At 48.9% G+C, this 11,117-nt stretch overlaps 3 non-coding genes across 3 annotated transcripts; 2 read left to right on the forward strand and 1 right to left on the reverse strand.

Moving 5' to 3' along the window:
• Positions 1-2,763: 2,763 nt before the first annotated feature.
• On the reverse strand, positions 2,764-2,837 carry TRNAT-CGU. The gene has a single exon. It is a non-coding gene; the product is annotated as a tRNA-Thr (tRNA).
• A 4,395-nt stretch (positions 2,838-7,232) lies between these two features.
• Positions 7,233-7,304, forward strand: TRNAC-ACA. Its single transcript has one exon. It is a non-coding gene; the product is annotated as a tRNA-Cys (tRNA).
• Positions 7,305-9,997: 2,693 nt separating this feature from the next.
• On the forward strand, positions 9,998-10,070 carry TRNAV-GAC. The gene has a single exon. It is a non-coding gene; the product is annotated as a tRNA-Val (tRNA).
• Positions 10,071-11,117: the final 1,047 nt, after the last annotated feature.

Genomic DNA, 11,117 nt, shown 5'->3' on the forward strand with positions numbered 1-11,117 from the left:
GTCAAAAAAGCAAACAGGATGTTAGGAATCATTAAAAAGGGGATAGAGAATAAGACTGAGAATATATTATTGCCCTTATATAAATCCATGGTACGCCCACATCTCGAATACTGTGTACAGATGTGGTCTCACCTCAAAAAAGATATTCTAGCACTAGAAAAGGTTCAGAAAAGAGCAACTAAAATGATTAGGGGTTTAGAGAGGGTCCCATATGAGGAAAGATTAAAGAGGCTAGGACTCTTCAGTTTGGAAAAGAGAAGACTAAGTGGGGACATGATAGAGGTATATAAAATCATGAGTGATGTTGAGAAAGTGGATAAGGAAAAGTTATTTACTTATTCCCATAAAACAAGAACTAGGGGTCACCAAATGAAATTAATAGGTAGCAGGTTTAAAACAAATAAAAGGAAGTTCTTCTTCACGCAGCGCACAGTCAACTTGTGGAACTCCTTACCTGAGGAGGTTGTGAAGGCTAGGACTATAACAATGTTTAAAAGGGGACTGGATAAATTCATGGTGGCTAAGTCCATAAATGGCTATTAGCCAGGATGGGTAAGAATGGTGTCCCTAGCCTCTGTTCGTCAGAGGATGGAGATGGATGGCAGGAGAGAGATCACTTGATCATTGCCTGTTAGGTTCACTCCCTCAGGGGCACCTGGCATTGGCCACTGTTGGTAGACAGATACTGGGCTAGATGGACCTTTGGTCTGACCCGGTACGGCCTTTCTTATGTTCTTATGTTCTTATGCAGCCCCGCCAGGGGGAGCCGGTCTCTCTTTATGCAGCCTCACCCATTGCTCAGGACGAGGGTTGTGCTCAAAGATCTGTGCCCCGTGTTTTCACCTCCATGTGAAGCACACAGTGCAAATAACCCTCAGTGCATCAGCTCAGTTCCAGGCTCCACTTCCACCCGCTCAGAGCGCAGAGCTCCCAGGCTGAGCCTGAAGTTGGAAGCGGGAGACCCTGTAACCAGCCGGGCCCTGTGGCTGGTGCCTGTGATCCCAGCTCCTGGGGAGGCTGAGGCCGGCGGATCACTTGAGCTCAGGAGTTCTGGGCTGCAGGGGGCTGTGCCGATCGGGTGTCCGCACTAAGTTCAGCATCAATATGGTGATCCCGGGGAAGCTTGGGGTTCCCAGGTTGCCTAAGGAGGGGTGAACCGGCCCAGGTTGAAAACAGAGCAGGTCAAATCTCCCGTGCCGATCAGTAGTGGGATCGCACCTGTGAATAGCCCCTGCAGTGTAGCCTGGACAAGACAGTGAGTCTGCATGTGGATTTTACAGTATGTTGGAAATAGGTTGGGTTGCTTGCCGAAATGATCACTTGTGGCTGGTGTTGGATTCCCAGTCTCCATGTTACAGGGGCAGGAGAAATAAAGGGTTGTTATCCTTGCTGTGTGAATCGAGGGCAGCACAACTGTGCTTGGCAGACCCCGACTGAGGGACTCACCCTCAATTCAATAGCACTTGCTAGGCAGGGGACAGGGGTTCCATAGCCAAGTGGGCCGGGGCCTGGGTCCCAACACTAAAATGTAGGTGTCAGACCAACATTAGGACAGGGGGGCTGTGGAGGGATGAGTGAGTCCCTAGACACCATAGTGAGTACGGTGCCTTCTTATTTTCCCCCTTTTCCACCCAGGATGGCAGGTGAACTCTACAGAGGCACCTCGGGGCTTGCACTGACTAAGGACAACAGCTGTGAGTGGGGTACAGAGAGGGGATGGCTCATGTTAAAGGACTTTTGGTTGCTGGACTTACAAACCATAGGGAGAAGGACACTGCCCAGCTTATTTGGGGGTGGGACTTTCCCTTGTGGTTTATGTTTATGTGTTGGGGCTGCTGACATGACTTCTGCTAACCCTGGGCTTACATTGCAGTGTAGACATACCCTGAGAGGGCATCTATACTGTGATAAAATCCCGCTGGCCTGGCTGGCCTGGATGATCTGATTTGGGCTCCTGGGGCTCAGACTGGAGCCCAGGCTCGGAGACCCTCACCCCTCGTGGGGTCTCGGAGGCTGGGCTGAAGCCCAAGTGTCTACACTGTAATTTTATAACCCTGCAGCACAAGCCTCACAAGCCTGAATCAACTGACCCAGGGTTTGAGAATAGTGACTTGGGTGTGTTAATGGCAGTGTAGACATAATGCCAGGCTATGTCCACACTGCAATGAAACACCCACGGCTGTCCCGTGCCAGTGCAGGCTCCCAGGCTAGGGCCGTGGGGTGGTAAATTTGCACCGTAGACATCTCGGCTCAGGCTCAATACCGGGCTCTGGACCCCACAAGGTTGGGAGGGTGTTTAGCAAGTGAAAAAGGTAAAACCACAGTGGAGTATTACCCTGGACTCAACGGCATTTCTCCACTGGTCTGTCTGCTTTGGGGCAGTGACAGAATCATGTCCTGCTGCATTTGTTATTTCAAAGGGCGGTTTAGGATTTTCATTCTCACACACGGTGCACAAAGCAGGACTCAACCCTTGGTGGAAACTAAATGAGCTGCTCACAGATTCTAGCAGCCCCAATGAGCCATTTGGTGTGAGAGCTCAGACCTGCCCCGTCCCAGAGGGAGTGGGTCATCTGTGAGGGGCTTAGAACACTCATCTACCAGCTCCAAACTCCCAAACTTTCAGTAACTCTGTTATCAGTGCCTGTGAGTGTAATTTAAACCATAAAAACAGCCACCCTGTGCTAGACCAAAGGTAGCTCTAACTCCTTATTTTGTCTTCTGACAGTAGCCAATACCATATGCTCCAACAACCAGTCAATAAGGCACCACTGGGAGTTGAACCTAGGGTCTCCTGTTTACGAAACAGGTGCTTTAATCAGCTAAGCCATGGTGCCTACTCACTATTCTCTAATACACACACTGCCTCTTCCCCCCCCCCGTCTCTGCCCCACCACACACACTTCAGGTGAAAAGCGGCTGTCAGTGTAGTAGGATGTGATGCTGTACCAGCCTATGAGACATTGAAAACCCTTCCCAAAGCACCCTGCAGCCAGTTGCACAGTGGGATAGCTGCCCACAGTGCACTGCTCTCGGTGGCGATCCAAGAGTTGCTAGCGTGGATGTGCTCTGGTGACACAAGCCGCATAGTGTGGATACGCAACAGCAGTTTAATTAAAATGCTTTAAGTAAAGCCACATAACCGCAAGTTCCTCCATAGTTGACAGGACTCAACCCCGAGCAGGGAGCCACCAATGGATTTCTAATCTATCACCTTAATCACTCAGCCACAACTCAAGCCCAAGTGTCTACACTGTCATTTTATAACCCTGCAGCACAAGCCCCACAAGCTTGAATCAACTGACCCAGGGTTTGAGAATAGTGACGTGGGTGTGTTAATGGCAGTGTAGACATAATGCCAGGCTATGTCCACACTGCAATGAAACACCCAGCGCTGTCCCGTGCCAGTGCAGGCTCCCAGGCTAGGGCCGTGGGGTGTTAAATTTGCACTGTAGACATCTCAGCTCAAGCTCAGTATTGGGCTCTAGAAGTCCTCAAGGTTGGGAGGGAGTTTAGCAAGTGAAAAAAGGTAAAATGGCAGTGGAGTATTACCCTGGACTCAACGGCATTTCTCCATTGGTCTGTCTGCTTTGGGGCAGGGACAATAACACGTCCTGCTGCATTCGTTATTTCAAAGGGCGGTTTAGGATTTTCATTCTCACACACGGTGCACAAAGCAGGACTCAACCCTCGGTGCAAACTAAATGAGCTGCTCACAGATTCTGGGAGCCATAAGGAGCCATTTGGTGTGAGAGCCCAGACCTGCCCCTGTCCCAGAAGGAGGGGATCATCTGTGACAGGCTGGACCACTGACCTATCAGCTCTTAACTCCCAAACTTTCAGTAATTCTGTTATCAGTGCCTGGGAGTGTAATTTAAACAGCCATACTAGGCTGGACCAAAGGCCCATCTAGCTCTGTGTTTTATCCTCTGACAGCAGCCAATACCAGGTGCCCCAAAAGTTAAACAACAAGCCACCACGAGGAGTTGGACCCAGGATCTCCTGTTTACAAAGCAGGTGCTTTAGCCAGCTAAGCCGTGATGCCTGCTTGTAGCTAAAACTCAGTGTCTGCCCACATCTGACTCCCTGCCATCCCCACCGGGGCCTGAAAAGCTTTGCTTGTGTTTGGATTCTGCAAAGCAGAGGAGCAGGTGACATTTTCCTTGCAAGCTGTGTGTGTGTTTGTGTGTGTGACTGAATCTTTGGCCAGGTCTGCACTACAAAGTTACTTCAGCATCATTATATTGCTCAGGTGTGTGAAAAAAACACAACGGTCCCTCGGTTGGCAGCTTGTAGCTGGTGCACACACTGCAATACCACGTCTGGTGACAAAACTGCCCTGTTTTGGTGACAAAATAAAACCACCTTGACGAGAGGCCTAGAGCTTTGTTCAGCAAACTTAAAGTAACAAATTGTCAGTGTAAATGCTGCTGTTCATTATATCACCATAACTGGCTTCCACCAGTATCCCAACATGCCTGCCATGAACTCACCTGCCCTGCATTCCTGTTACAGAGGTTGGGCCCCTCCCCTTTCATAGCTCCAGCAAGTTCTGACAGCTGAGTTGCTATCTATACCAGGATTAGGTTGATAGAACTGCATTGTCAGCCTAAGTATTGTAATTACTCCAATCTAATTTTGTAGTGTAGACCTGTCCAAAGAATCACACACACACCTTGGGAGCAAAACTTCACCTACTCCTCTGCTTTACAGAATCCAAACACGAACAACACTTGTCAGGGCCCAGTGGGGATTGGCAGAGATTCAGGTGTGGGCAGACACGATGCTTTAAGTAACAGCAAACATCATGGCTTAACTAATTAAAACACCTGTCCTATAAACATGAGATTCTGGGTTCAAATCCCAGTGGTGCTGTGGGTAGTGGCTTTTGGGGCACCTGGTATTGGCTACTGTCAGAAGACAAGATTCAGAGCTAGATGGACCTATGGTTTAAATTACATTCACAGGAACTGATCACAGAGTTACTGAAAGTTTGGGTGTTAAGAGCTGATAGGTCAGTGGTCCACTCCCCTCAATGCAGTTTTACCATTTCCACTTGCTAAACTCCCTCCCAACCTCTATAAAATTACAGTCCAGACAAATGGGCTTGAGCCCAACCTCTGAGGCCCCATGAGGGTTTCTGAACCCAGGCTTCAGCATCAACACAAATATCTGCACCACAGTTTTTAGCCCCTCAGCTTTAGCTCCATGAGCCCAAGTCAGATGACCCAGGCCAGCCCTGCTGCCATCTTTATCCCAGGAGAGATGGACTCAAAAGGTACGTCTCCATTGCAATGTAAACCCAGGTGTGGCACGCTGTGCTCAAAGCAGCACCTGGAAGCCCCATATTCACTACTCTCATATAATGATGAGATGGTTTGTACAAAGTCTGCCTGGTGAGGTATCATTTCAGAAGTCTTGCTCTGTTGAACATTAATATTATGTTGGATTGTGTGTGCTCGCATTGGTTGGGAAGTTATGAAGTTTTGCTCTGTGTGTGTTACTGAGATATGTTATGAGGTTGAGAAATGCCCCCCACCAGCCTTTCAGGTGTGACAATGGAGGAGCCAGACTCACTGCTGGCCCATTGAAGGGATCCACACTCCCAAGGACTATCCCAGGAACCGTGTACAACGCAGGCTTCTCCGAGATAGCACAGAGACAATGGGCACTGCTTGACTCACATCGTAGCAAAGGAGCTTCCTAGCAAGTTGGAAGAAACTATGAAAGGGGGGTAGAGACATTATGAATTGGCCTCTCTCCCCCACAACTCAATACCTGTAAACACATCTGGACAGCAAACACTGAACTGAGATAAATCAGAAGAGAATAATAACAATAATACATTCAAATCAAAGTCCCCAAACAGACTAGTATGGGTGTTTCAGCAGAAAATTTTCAGTCTGGGGAATTTTGTTTTCTCAGTCAGACCTTGCCAAGGGAAGCAGGGAGAAAATGTTTGAGTTGCCTCCTTCAGAACAGCTTGGTCTAGACACTAGCTCTGGTTCACTGCTCTGGCCTTGCTTGGGTTGAGGATATTTTAATAATTTGGGTATGTCCCAGGGTGTTTGGGGGACAAAATGAGGATGTTCCCTTTTGAGATAAAAACTAAGAAATACAGCACTAGAGAATTATTTTTTTTTAGAAATCTGGGTTTTAGACATTTTATTTAAAGCAAGGGAGTTCTGAGTTTCTGTTTGCAAGAAGCAACATTGTTTGATCTGCCATTGTACCAAAGGGGGAGAAGGTTTTCTATAAAGGATGGGTGAAGACTAAATGCATCCAATGAGGATGGGATTTAAACAGGATTTGAACCCATGCGTTTAGAGCACAATGGATTAGCAGTCCATCACCTTAACCACTCAGCCACCTCATCTGAACTGTAAAAAAAAAGGAGAGGAGGAGAAATCTAAGGTCAGCAGAGACAGGGGCAATAAGGCATTTTTAAATACTAAGCGGAAGCAGGGGCTGAATGAGCTCCCCCCTCACATCTAGTGAGGAGCTGGGGGAAAGACTTCAGGAACAGATCGTGTTTGCACAGACACACCTACTCTGCCTAGGTATGCAGCATGATGGGGCCGCTTTCCCAAAATGACCAGTTTTGGCTGGTGGTGGGTTACAAATCACTTTAGGATTGAGTGGAATGAAATGTTATTATCCTTCCTGCATGAGTGAAGGGCAGCAGAACATACCTAGTCAGTCCTGATGGAGGGGTAGGTGGGTGAGGAATCGCTTTTATTGGACTTCATAGAAGTGATTGAGAACGTCACCCTAAACCAGTGGTCCCCAAACATTTCACACTGTGCCCTCTTATCCAGTTGGGGGAGGGCAAAACCAGAGCTTGAGGGATTCAGCCCTGGGTGGTGGGGCTCAGACTTTTGGCTTCAGCCCCAGGCCCAAACAAGTCTAATGCCAGCCCTGGTGACCCCATTAAAACAGGGTTATGACCCACTTTGGGGTCCTGACTCACAGTTTGAGAACCACTGCTCTATGCTAAAGGGGGAGAGTTTTCCTGTGGGTGCAGTTAATCCACTTCCCCAAGAGGTGGCAGCTATGTCAGTGGGAGAAGCTATATCAGTGGGTGTGCAAGCTGTGGTGTTTACCATATTTAAGAAGTTTAATAAATTCCATTTTTAAAACCACCTGTGGTCTGGGAATGGCAAAGGAGCTTGAGGAAGCTGGGTCTGTCCTTCAAAGTCCTGGAGATCATGAGTCCATACTCCTGTGGTCATGGGGGTATAGCTTAGTGGTAGAGTGCTTGATTACAGATCAAGTGATCCTTGATTTAAGCCCAAGTGCCCTCTTATAACCTTCTTTCTTTTTTAAAAAAAAAGGAAAACATTTTCATTTCCATTCTTCATTATGTTCAGGGGCTCCACTATACGGGGGTGCTTGATATGGATTTAAACACTCAACATTTCACTGTCCAAATGCATAAAAACCTAGCAAAGCTGTCCATCAGCTGAAATCAGTTCCAATCCTCAAAGTGTCAATTTATGTTTTCATCAATTAAACAAAGGTATCATATGAATGTACATTTGCAGATCCCTCTTCTCCAGCAGCTATGCTGTGCAGAAGAACAAGAGACACATCCAGCTGCAGTTCAGGAACCTGATGACCAAAGAGCCAGTAAATGTTCTGAGGGCTGGAGAAAAATGCCTTCCAGTGAGCTATTGAACGAGCTCAACCTTTTTAGCTTATCAAAAGAAGATTGAAAGGTGATTTCATTGAAGCATTGATGGGCCTTAATGGAGAGAAAAGATTGGGTATGAAAGGACTCTTGAATCTAGCAGAGAAAGGCATAACAAGACCCAGTGGCTGGAAGGTGAAAAAATACAAATTCATATTACAAATAAGATGCAAATATTCAACAGCGAGGATGATTCACCACAGGAACAAGCTACCAAGGAAAGTGGTAGATTTGTCATCTCCTGATGTCATTTAATGAAGACTAGATGCCTCTCTGGAATGTGTTTGCCCCAAAAGTAGCTATTGTGTCATACAGGAGGCCTGTGATATGCAGGGGGTCAGATTAGATGCTCTAATGGTCTCTTCTGGCCATAAAGTTGACTAATTTCTGAAAAACTGAGTGTAGCATTGGAAGCAGCGTCTGATGTTTTCCTGTCTAGCCGGCTTGCTTCCTAGAACGAACGCTCCTTGAGTGGGGTGATCCACAGGGAGTAGCTCAAACCTCCAAAGTGCCTGGGCAGGGGCAGGACATTAGCACAGCAAGGGAGGGGTGTGGCAGTGACATCACAAAGGCTTTTTGCAGGACCTCAGACTATTGGTCAAAGGTGGTGGGGAGGTGGTGACCTCACAGAGAGATGCTGACATCAGCCAGGCAGGACAGGGGTGAGGGGCCAGGGAAACCTCAGAGACCCCTGTTGCTTTGCTTCAGCAAGTCTCCTTCTCGAGGTCTCTCTTTCAGGACAGAGAGTATTCGGGTTCACGTGAGCACCAGGAGGAACCTCTTTCGAGTTTTCTCCATCCCTTTTAGTGATTTTACTAGAAAACAGCCATCCCTGTTTAGAAGGTAAGAGCCTCCTCGAGGTTTGAAACCTGTTCAGTCTGATCCATCTGGTGACAGTTGAATTCTAGGCATGGAAAACACGAGCTTAAGGAGGCAGAATTTTATTCCGCACCTGGGATTTTGTCCCTTACAATCACTGGGGACATTAGGGTTTGTCCTTTTTGTTTCACCTTTTCCTCCATCAATCCCTTCCTCCTTTCTCTTTGTCTCTTGCTTCTTTTGTCCTTTCACCTGTTCCCCTCCCAACACCAGGAGAGAGAGGTGTGTGTGTGTGTGTTGTGGGGGAGTGCTCTGCAGCTCCCGCTCTTGAGGTCCACCCAAAAATGAGGGGCTGAAATACTGCTTGGGCAATGATACACATCAGTGACCTGGGCCATCCTTTGGGCTCTCTGGTGAGAACCCTCAGCCGTCCGTCCTGTCTCTACCCTGATTGGCTGAGCAGGGGGTTATTGACAGGGAGGAGATTCAGGTCCTTGTTGTTCTCTTTTAAGACCAAGGAAATAAGTCATAACCAGTCATATGTTTGATGAATTTTGCTGCTTCTCTGCATTAATTGTCTCTGAGCACTTCATGATTCTCTCTAACATTGCCGTTCTCCTCAAATACTTGCTGAATAATTAGTGTGCACTGTTGTTGGTCTGGAGCTCATCTGAGAGCACTTTACTCAGGTCATTCAATGCATGAAATTCAAGATCCAATGGCTTGTTTGAAAATCAGGGCTCTTGGGTCCTATTCCCAACTCTGCCACTGACTGACTGTGTGACCTAAGACAAGTCAATTCTCCTTTCTCAGCCTTAGCTTCTCCCTCTTTCAAGTAGGGATAATAACTTGGGACCTTACCAGACTGGCTCAGTGAAGACGGGGGGTTGACAGAGCAATACAGACGCTCTCCCGAGCACGGAGTAGCAGCCGCCCATGCAGCCAGGCAATGAGCATTTCCCACAGCCTGGAGCTGAGGGGGAGGCGGCAGCTGCTGTTCCAGCTCCTCGGGGACAGGCCCTGTCAGCCAACAGCCACTTCTTACTCCCCACAGCTAAGGGCGTCGGGTTCCTCCGGTGGGGGTGTGGAGCAGCCGTTCGTTTTCCTGTTCGCACTCCTCTGCGGTGTGAAAATCGGGGAGGGGAGGCAGAAGCCCCACTTCCCTCCCGAAATGACGCCCAGTGGGGGAAGCCAGGACAACAGGGTGGGGCAGCAAGTGGTGGCCAGACTCTCACCGCCAGGGTCTAGTCTAGCTCAGGCTCCAGCTCAACTTCCTCCCCATGCCACTGGCCCCCAGTCCCCTTCCACCACCAGGTCAACCCGGGCACTAGGGCAGGAACAGGGTGAGGCAGCAAGTCAAGCTGAGCAAGGCAGGGAAAAGCGAGTCTTGTCTTCATGGGCCGCTCACAATGACGTCCTTTTCGTGTGCAACTGCTGCAAAAACCTCCCGGGCAGAGAAGCAACAGGCCAAAACATTCTCATATAGCTGCCAAAGTAGCTCAGTTGGGTGAGCGTTAAACTGACAATCTAAAGGTTCCTGGTTCAATCCCAGACTTTAGCAGGTCTTTTCATCCCTCTTTGTGCAGAGGTGGATTGTTCTCTGGGAGCACAGTGGTGTCTACACCCAAGATGAGCAGGACTGCCTTAGGGGGTCTGGAACAAAGCAATTTTGGGGGCCCCTTCCATTAAAAAAAAGTTGCAATACTATATTCTCATGGGGCCCCTGTGGGGCCTGGGGCAAATTGCCCTGCTTGCCTCCCCTCTGGATGGCACTGAAAGCGAATCTTTGATCTTGGGCTCTGCGGTAGAAAAACATAGAATGGGCTTCTGCCCCTAGTTGGCCCAACTGACCTGTAAGGATGAGAGCTGTCTTTCCCAACATGACAGGAAGAGAGCAAGGCAGGGTGACCCTCAGGAATGGTGCCAGAGGGCTGCTGGGCAGGGATTGGGGATGAACACTCCTCTGTGCAGCTGAGCAAGGGCAGTACCAGGGAAGGGGCATCTGTGAAAGTGGCCCTGTGGAAGGTGGCAGGGATTTGGGGGCCCAGGAGGAGGTGCTTGATGTTCAGTGCCTTGGAGCAGCTGGACTTGGCCATGGTGGGTGTTCAGGAAATGCACATTAACAACTCTAGGGTAGCTCAATAGGCAGAGGGTGATTGGAGGAAGGGCCTCCTGGACAGGGAAGAATGATGGGGCTGGAGTCGTGTTCTTCACATTCGCGGTGCGAGTACAGAAGGTGGTGGAGCTTAGACCAGGGAGGGCATTTCTGGTGGGCTTTGTGCTCTGTGGCACTGGTTACTGCTATATTAGTGTGTATGGTCCCCAGTTAAGGCATGAGAGGGAAGATCCAAGGCTCCCTTCCTCTGGGCTGCATGATGTTTGTTGTTGGGGGGGGGGGGGCGGATTTTAATTATGTCAGCTGGCCTGAGCACCGCTGGTCCCGTTTTCCCAAAGGTCAGAGGAAACATTTTTACAATGAGCACTACCTGGCACAGGTCTGTAGTGAGTTCGGCTTAGAGGAGCTCACTCCAGCCACAGAGGGGGTTCACCTTTCTGCGGGGACAGACCAGGACTCACATTGACCGGATTTATGCTTAGCTTTTTTTGG

This window comes from Mauremys mutica, unplaced genomic scaffold, assembly GCF_020497125.1.
Source record: "Mauremys mutica isolate MM-2020 ecotype Southern unplaced genomic scaffold, ASM2049712v1 001432F_np12_obj, whole genome shotgun sequence".
Taxonomy (NCBI): Eukaryota; Metazoa; Chordata; order Testudines; family Geoemydidae; genus Mauremys; species Mauremys mutica.